Genomic DNA, 9,778 nt, shown 5'->3' with positions numbered 1-9,778 from the left:
ATCTGGTTCTTGTGAATAGTTTCACAAGGATGTGGTTTAATTTAGATCGCAAACATCTTCCTTTCTCTGAGATTTTACTAAGGAGAAGCTGGATATACCGTACAACAGTAACTACAGTCATTTTCCAATTAAACCTGTGTTTCTGATTACTTTTCGTGTGGGGGGAAAACCCACTCTGCTGGCTTTTGTAATGAGATGTCAGGCTTTGAGAGATTGCGGCGGAAATGAAAACATGTGGTGGTTTGCTCGCAGCACAGCTGGAGTTTTGTTGTGGCTGTTTTTAACAGGGTTAGTGTTGTTAATTTATGGTATATTTTTTTTTTTTCTGCCTGTGAAGCAAATCGTGGTATTTTGTCAATGGAGATGCCTAGGAACTAGGCATGTAAAGAGGAGGGTGATATAGGAAATGAGAATGCTGAAGGAAAGGTTCACTCTAAAATACCTGTTTAAACACTGAGTGCAGTAATGAAATATTACTCTACATTAATAGTCTTGTTAACGTTGATGAGATACAAGCCCAAACAGGTCCTGAATGTGAAGAAAAGACTCGTGTCTCAAAAAAGCCATTTATTTTTAGTCCCAATTGAAATTGATTTTTTCCTTCTATCAGCTCGTGCTTTACCCAGGAGACCCATGAGGCACAACCATTCCCCTGAGAAATAGCTATGCTGCTTCTGTGAATAATCGTACTCTTATTCAGGAAGATGTCACAAAGCGTGTTTAAGTCTTACAGAAACCACTGGAATTAAACAAATTCTTAAGTGCTGTGCTGAAAAGAAGCCAAAGTCCTGAACTCCAAACACTGGGTTTAGGACAAGAACAAAGTTCCTGTTTTCTACCTCAGTGAAACTCTGTTTTTGGTCTTCCTTTCCTCTTGTACAGTAACTTATCTGCAAATCAGGATACTTGTGCAACCAAAGCAATATTTGGTAATAAGAAGTATAATGTAGATACTTGAATTTAAGCTAACCTCTGCTTATCCGCCTTTTGCTTGCAGCTGAAAATCAGTTGAGGAATTTGAGCCAGAATGCCAAGTTTTGACCCAGTTTATTGACAATTTGTAAGTCCAGCTTTTGCTCTGGGCATCAGCATTACCAACTGTCTGATAAGAGCTTCTTCATCTTTGAACGATGTTTCGTTATGCCCTAAGTTACGTAACACGGACAGCTATTTGTGTGGGGTGTTTTTAAAGCTTGTATGCCTCTTTTCGTGCCAGGTTTTGCGCGCTGTCTTTCAACCTACTTAATTCCATCTGTCAGGGAGGTGCAGACGGCCCTCTGTGATGTGTTGTCTCTGATCTCCCCAACAGGTTATTTCCCATTAGCATATTGAAAACGTTGCTTTCTGCCTTCTCGGGAAAGGACAGACTTTGCCCGATCAACAGAAGCACGTGAAGGAGTTCTTCCCAAGCAAAAACATCTATGGTTTCCTCAAAGGCCTTTGCTATCTGAGGCAGTACTTCCTCTGTGCTGTTCTTTCCATACGCTTTGCCTTTCCTCGTGCAGTCAGTCTCCTTTAGTTTCAACAGCATGCAGTGCCCAGCATAAACTCACGTTGCAAAATACGTTTTAGAAAGAAGGCTGCTAAGTCTGAGTGTGATGAAATAGGCCTCAGATTGGGAAGTGAGTGAGCAGAGTCTCCCTGAAGTTGTGCACACAGCACAGCACTTAAACAGGTCCCTCCACCCTGCTCACATGAAGGGCGCACTTAAGATCCATTACGTTTTTGTCCTGGCTTATCTCCTGAACAGCTGGGGGTAGCTTAGGCTTCTGTTTTGCTTTGAGGAAGTACAAGTGGAAAAATAGACATGGAAGACTTGAATCCTGAAGTTTAACTGCTTTTGCCCCCATCCACCCAGTCCTGTGATTGCTGGTTAGGCTGTCCCTCTGATGTGTTGAGGGCAGTACCTTGCGAGACTGGAATGTAGGATGGCTGAGACTATCCTTTCTCCATCAAGGGTCTCTAAACAGGTGCTGAACCACCTGTGCAAATTAAAAACAAACAAAAAATAACTGCTATAATTTGACTACCAAAGCAAGAAATTACTTCATCCAAGGTTGTACTTGATGACTTATGATATGCTACGCTATGATAATGTTTCTAAAGGGACTGAGTGTGAGATTTCAACTATAGACTCACCTTACTGGAATTATGATATGTGTCCTTGTAACACTTCGTGTTTGTTCAATAGTGTGTGCTTAGATAAGCTTTCGGTGTAGTAATAACACATAGCTGCTGTGTGTAAATACAGATGGAAACAAAGATCTCTACACGTTGAGGCAGAATCCCAGGCACATCAGAGCTAACTGATTTGAGTGGACTCGCTTTGGGCTGCTTCTCATGTGGATTAGATCTTTTGTTTCCAGTGTACGTACGGGGCTGAGATTAATCCTAAATATGACTGTATTTTATGGAAACATTTAAAAAAAAAAATTAACACATTAACATTGTTGCTATCTGTGCTTCAGAAGATGGATCAGGGAAGGAAGAAGACAGGACGGTGTTTCTGCGCATTGGCCAGGGAGGCAAATACTTGAGTTGGGTGAAAGTGACTTTGTTGGAATACGGGGTGGGGTGCAGAAGGCATGTCATTCCTTTTGTCCTGTTTCATTCAGCGGGTTTTCCAGTTACTGAAACAGTGTAGATACTGACTTTGGAAAGGAAAGGGAAGTGGTACTCAGTGGAGTTGAGGTTCATATTTCAAATAAAAGTGTCTAAGTGCATTCAGTGAAAGATATTGAATCAGGAAGGAAGTGTTTGCAGAGAAGGATAGGAAGGGCTGCAAATAACATCTGTAGGTAGGACGCTCTCGCTAAGCCACAGGAGTAGCTAAAGAGCAGGTAAGAAACATGCATGAGGAGTGTGGTGGAATTAGGTGTAGGATGGGTGAAGAAATGCAAGCTCAAGAAGCATGGAAGTCCTCCTTGTGATTTGCTGGTTTTCTTCTAGGAGGAATTAATGAGAGCTTTCTTAAGGAGCAGGGCTACATGTGAAAGAGGTGAGGAGCACAAGATGAGCGAGTTGTGGCAGAAAGACAGAAATACAGAACTATGGCCTTCTATATGGCTGTAGGAATACATCAGCAGAATAAAAATTCTCTGTTGAGGGTCTCCTCTGTCTCTACTTCAGTATAGTTTGCTATAATATGCACCTTCCTGAGCACACAATCGAGCAATGGCGTAGCTAACAGCTTTCATCGTCACAGATATTGGGATTGCAATGGCCTAGGATGCATGATCCCTGTTCCGGAGTCCTACGGCCTGATTACTTCCACACAGCTTCTCAGGGAGCTGTCTGCAATTTCAGAATCTCCTATTAGCCAGTGGGTGCCAAAGAGGCCCCATCTTCGCTCTGTGTGTACAGTTGGAGGAAGGAGGGGAGGGTGTTTCAAAACCCCTACGTGACCTGAGAAGAAAGGGCTATCATTTAATATTTTGGGCAGCGTGCAGAGAGAAAACAGGAAATGTGAAGGAGCAGTGGGGGAGGACTAGAAAAAAGAAGGACAGAAGTGTCAATTGGATTTTTTCTGTTTAGGTTTATGTAATGTATTTGAAAGCACTAATATTTTTCATATTAAACTTTATATTGGGTTTCACTGGGAGTGTTTCTGGCGTTAGGTTCTGAGCCTGCAGTTTGTAGCTGCCTGCGGTCTTCTCTAGCAAAATACTGGATAGAATACATTTGTCGTTGGCACTGTATTGGCTTTGTGGCAATTGACTGATTTTCTTGCTTAAATACTGGCATTGGGCTTATAGGCTGTCTAAAACACATTATTATTTTAGTATCCATGAGTTGGCTGCAGGTGCAGAGAAGCTAACAGCTTATGACCCCAACCTTTTGTTTGTTTCTCTCACAAGGGTATTTTTAAATGCATCACTCCCACTGATGTAAGCTATACTATCTATAACTCACCTAGAAAAGTGTGGCTGCTCCTCCATAAAGTTATTTGAAAAATTAAGTCACCGTGGAGACATAAAAGACAGACCAGCAGAGGAAAATGAGCTTGTAGATACAGAGGCTGATACAGCATAATGATATATATTATCATTGAAAGAAAATTGGTAATGCATTCATGTAAACACATGCGTAGGAATTATTGAATAGTGCTTTTGCAAGGTCTGCTTAAAAGTATGTCTTTATTTTTATGTTGGTTAAGGAACAGTTATACTGTGTATGTAATAGATATTTGCTACTTTTATGTTTAGTGCTAGTGGTAAATTAATCTGAGGTAATTGACAGTGATTGAACTAAAGCCAAAACAATTGATGCCAGTGCTCAGCATAGTGTGTAGGAATAACATCCAAGTGATAGGATGTAATTTTACAATGAATAACCTGTCATCATTAAGGAAGTTCTTTTTCTCTAATGAATAGATTAATGTGTTGTTTCAGAGCTGCCCATTGCTCATCCTCCCTCCCTTTGTCTTGTTACTGTCTCATTTTTTTCCATGGGTTCCTTCCAAAGCGCATATGTGCTGTGATTGGTGTGATTTATTAACAGATACAAACTCTCCCTCTTAATGGGTGGAAGTCACCAATTCGAATTTGTGTAAAGTAACAAACTCTTTATAAAGAAGAAACAAATAAACCAGTGGATTTACTTAGCTGCCTGGCTTGATCTTACCATGGGTGGCCTTGTTCTGCTGTATTAGCAGTGGCTACTGCAGTCCATTTCCAGGTGCTGGGTAGATGCTGTCTATGCTTTTTTCAGGACTGTTCACATTATCACTGAATGACTGAGGTTAACACTGACCTGTGGGTCCACCTGGCCTAATCCCTGCTCAAGTAGGAGCACCCAGAGCAGGGTGCCCAGCCACATGTCCAGGCAGCTTTTTAAGGTCCCCAGGGATCTCCAGAGCCTCTGTGGGCAACCTGCGTCAGTGTTCTGTCACCTGCACAGCACAACAGTGTTTCTTGATGCTCAGATGGAGCCTCCTGTGTTCTGATTTATACCTATCGCCTCTTGCAATGGCACTGGGCACTGAGAAGAGCCTAACTCTATTTTCATATCTTCAGCTGTACTTATATATACCTGTTGACATATTCTGCATTAGTAAGAAGTAGTCTGGCTTAAAAAAAAAAAAAGAAAAAGAAAAAGAAGGACAAGATCCTGGAGAAAACCCAGAAGACAAACATCATCAACTAGACCTTGCAAACAAAACTCAAAACCATATTACATGTGTAATATGTGAGCACATACAAAGAGCAGAATGACACTATTTGATGGTGCAAATTCTCAGCTACAGAACACTCTTTTTCAACATTATTATCACCATTAGCTGTGGATTTTTGCCAGCAATGAGCAACATCCTGCACGCTGTGCTCATGTAAATCTGCATTGAGGTGACCCACAGTTGCTGTCACCACTGCTGAAATGTACACCCACCGCCTCGCTGTGCTCACATCCACTGCTTGGTCTCCATAAGTGTTCTGCAAGCATTGATGAATGTCAGCGGGTGCCATGTTTTCCACATGGAGGAATTCAGTGACACATCTTTGCTTCATATGCACATCCATGTCAGACACCATTTTGTCAGACTGCCCCTCTGCTGTCATCTGTCAACGGCAACAACATTTAATGGGATATTGGTGAGAAGGTTCAATGTTCTACTGCTGTACCACCGACATCTGCCTCAAATCTTGTGGGCCATCATCATAACATAGGAAATATTTCTTTTGGAACAGCCCTTCATAAAAAGAGTTGTTATTCCTGGCAACTGTGAGGAACTCAGATGACAGACTGTGCAATAGAAAGTGTCAGGTCAGGGTTCCTGTGTGTCTCACTTTCTCTGATGTACTTGCCAATGCATACTGTAGTAAGGGCTGCCTGTATTAGAGCTTATATTCTCAATATGCTGACTTCTCTTCCATACCTTCCTCTCAATGCTTCTTCACATACACCCTTCTGCTGCTGCTACCTGTTTTTTAGTTACCTTAAGGAAGTCAGGATGTTACTAAGGGACATTTGGCCATAAAGATATTCATGTTTCCTGCAATGGGTGGAGTCAGTGGGGATGTGAAAGGGTGCTAAGGTCTGTGGACAAGATCTCAAGGTGTGGCTGTGCTTAATATGTGGCAAAAAATTCTGTGTACTTTCCATTTTGTTTTCTGGATGTTAACTTATTTCTTACCGAAGTTATTAAGGTTCTGCTCATATTAATCTGTGTTTTGAGCGAGAATTGCATTTTGTTTTCTTTTATTTTTCCTTTTACATTTGCATGTATACACTTAGTGGGGAATACTTCTGGGAAGCATCTCCCCTGGGTTGGCCAATGAAGGAAAGGAACTCCTGTGTAGTGCTGTGCTAGAGGATGTAAAAGCAGTAGCCTTGGACATTATGTGGAAAATCCAAACCTCATATCATTGTCACAACAAATTTAAGGATTGACTTGTGCATCATATTCTCTCCAGGTTTGGTATATAGTGTCCATAGTGTCAAACATATGGTGATGCAGGGATAACAGCCTCACAAGCTGGAACACTGAGTTGAATAAATTAAATTGGAAGTTAGTCTTATGTGTGTGTTGTTGGCTTTTTGTTTGTTTGTTTGTTTTGCACTTATCTAAATTAATCTCTCAGAACAATTATTTTTATGGATACGATGGTTCTACGAACATGAAATCACACTTTGCAGCCTACCGAAGTCTTATGGTTGTCTGCAGTGATGGGAGATGGAGTATCAGCTGATAGGGATAACGGGGAAAATTGGGAGTTTGCTGCAGATGCGCCATACTGGCACCACACAGTCAGCTTGGGTCATGCCTTCATTGTGCATCAGTTAGACCCCAGCTGACTGCTGAAATAAGGAGAACTCACTCACTTCATTCAAGCTGGGCTATTTCCAGACACTTTTTACAGCATTGCACCCGGCTAATAAGCCCTCTCAGATCCCTAGGCATTGATTAAGTTCAGGAATGGGACTTGCTGAGCCCGGGAACAGTCCTTCCTGCATTGCGTACTGGAGTTCACTAAATAGGATACAAGTTGGCCCCATGCATGGCTTGGTAGATTGGGCTCCCACAGGCAGCCCTCCAGCTGTTGGAACAAATGTGATTTCAAAGTCTAAAACTGCCATAGCTGAATGTTGTGCTCCTAATCCAGAAAGCCCTGAGGGATGTGGGAAGGCTGCAGAGGAGTGGTTTGTCCAGTATTACCGGTCTGCAACCACAGATGATAAATGAACCATGGATACTGTAGAAATGACTATATGTATAGTCAATATTTATAAACTTCAGCACTAAAAATCCATACCTTGTCAAAGTCATGAAGTTAGCTTGAAAGCGTTTTAAAATCTTGGACTTTTTGCCTTCTGAATTTTTGGACTAATTTAGCTTTTTATATCCAGACTTTTCTCTGAAGCCTTAAGAAGTGAAAACATGTGCATATAAATAGAGATTGTTCTTTCATCTGGTGGAACGTCAACCAAAATATTAAGTACGGGAGCTGACAAGACTGGAAAGGTGTGTCTATTTTAAGCAGTGATTGAAAGAAGCACCAAGCAAAAGTCTCTTATCTGTGTCACGATGATGCTATCCCTTCAAAGAAAATGATGGCTCTTTTATATCCTTGATCTGAGAAAGGACAGCAGAAAATGTTTGGCGTAACTGCCAGGGGTTCTGGGTCAAGAACAATCATATCTAAAATAGGTATTACTGAGATAAGTGCAATGTTGTTTCTTGTAAAATAGAAAACAGACTTGAGTTTCTTTTTTCCCATATACTGCAGAGATGTGAGAGCATACTGCTCTGTGGTAATGTTAGAAGGCTCACTGAAACTACGTAATTAAAAACTCATTTTCATTGTTTTCAACAAATGAAATACTAAAAGTAAAGAACAGTTGAGAGGTGGGAGATGATATCCCTTTACAAGTATTGAAGTTTATCTCCGTAGTGTTATTGTGTCCAGCTACATAAAGCAATATAAATAATCAGCTCAGGATAAGTAAATGGGAAGAACCCGAGGACACAGCAGTTGAATCATTGGAAGGATGATCGTTTTTGCCATCAAGCAATTGTTTCAGAGCTGGTTTACCAGAGCTGAAGCCTGTGCTCTGAAGGACCTGCATCAGTAGGAAATGCCTTGCAAAAGAAGAGAGCTGTGAGTTTTCTGCAGATACCAAAAGGCTGACAGAGCAGGCCTCCCTAGTTTAAATGGGGTAAAATGCAGAGGTATGTGAAGAGTGTAATGCATTATAAGAGAAGGTGAAGGCCTGTAGCCCTTTTTTTTTTTTAAATAGCAGCAGGCCTTTGGGCTGTTAAGGACACACTTGTTTTGGAGGAGCCATTTTGAATCTCTTTGATCAGCAGTTGGTGACAGCCTCAGAGGGTTCCTGCAGGTGCCGGCCAGGTGGGCCCACAGAGCTGCATGGCTGCCTGCTAACAGGCTGAAAGCTCAGTGCTGTGAGAGCAGTACAGGAAGGGAAATGGCTATTCCTTGCTGCTAACAGTCTGCCCAGGGGGCTGCAAGGGAATCTGGGGATGAATCAGATCACAACTGTGGTGATGCACTGGGGAGAGGGAGAGACTCAGTCTGAAAATCAGAGGTGGAGAGGAGTAGAAATGTGGCCCGCTGCTTAGAAACAGTGATCAGAGGTCATAGATGCAAGGCATCCTTGAATCTGACAAACAAAATGTTCTAACAAAGTGAAATCTATCGTTTTGAGTGCTCCATTGTTTATAGCTTGAATTATAATGGTAAACCAGGAAAGGAAAAGGCTTGAAGGCATTAGCTCCAGTTACCGTTCTCCATGGTTTCTTGACTGTGGGGGAAACAAGACAGCTCCTGGCTTGTTCAGCTTCAATTCATGCTTTTCCACTGAAGGTCCCAAAACTCAAGCTATTTGTTTTTTCTTTCTCTCTTCCTGTGGGTTTCCATCCTGGGTCTAAAAAGCAGCTGTCATAAGAATTACTAAAACAGAAAAGTAGTTCTTCATATCATCTGAATCATATGCAGGGTAAAATCCAACTTATCTTAAAGATCTGCAGTTTTTAAACTACTAAAACCCACATTTGACTTTAAAACAGGGAGGAGAGGGATGTTGGTCATGCTCATGGGATTTCAAACCTAATTCCTCCTAGCCATGTATAATGTATATGATATTTCAAAAACTAGTACAAGCCTGATTGGGGAGGCTTGTGAATTGCCAGAAGAACTGAGATGTTAAACACAGATTGCTGCTTTGGGCAATGTTATCTATTTATCTGTATAAACATTTCTTTTTTTTACACTGTAAAATGTTAGAGAGGATATAGCAAGTACGTATTTCTGGGTTTGCACTGCTTTCCATTGGCTTCACTGACCACGATTACAGTCATTGCAATTATACTGCATTTTTGTTATACTAACAGCAAAGCACTGGCTTCCTTTTTATTTCTTCTGATTTACTTTTGCAACCTTCATATCGTGTCTATGACCAATCTTGTGGAATTCAGGGTGTCTCTCTGTCAACTCTTGCACCATTCGCTCTCTGAGCTTCTCCACATATTTGAGCAATGCAGTGTCTTCATATCCTGAGTAACTGTGTCAGAACAAGCATCTTTATGGTATCCTTTCACTCCTCCAAGTGAAACAGGTTTTCTCCTACTTCCTATGCTTTCTTCTGCTCAGGGAATGCCCTTCCTGAGGTGCTCTGCAAAGGCACAACCTTTAAAACTTCCCTGACGATCTGATGCTGTGATGCTGGTGAGAAAGTAACTAAGTAATCTGCTTATCTCTTTCATTGATCGTGCGAGTGATTCACTCTTCCCATGGTGCTTGCAAGAAACTGGTTGATTAAATCT

The sequence above is a fragment of the Meleagris gallopavo genome, chromosome 1 (assembly GCF_000146605.3).
Source record: "Meleagris gallopavo isolate NT-WF06-2002-E0010 breed Aviagen turkey brand Nicholas breeding stock chromosome 1, Turkey_5.1, whole genome shotgun sequence".
Lineage (NCBI taxonomy): Eukaryota > Metazoa > Chordata > Aves > Galliformes > Phasianidae > Meleagris > Meleagris gallopavo.
The sequence above is the reverse complement of the archived record's forward strand: the minus strand, read 5'-3'. Positions refer to the sequence as shown.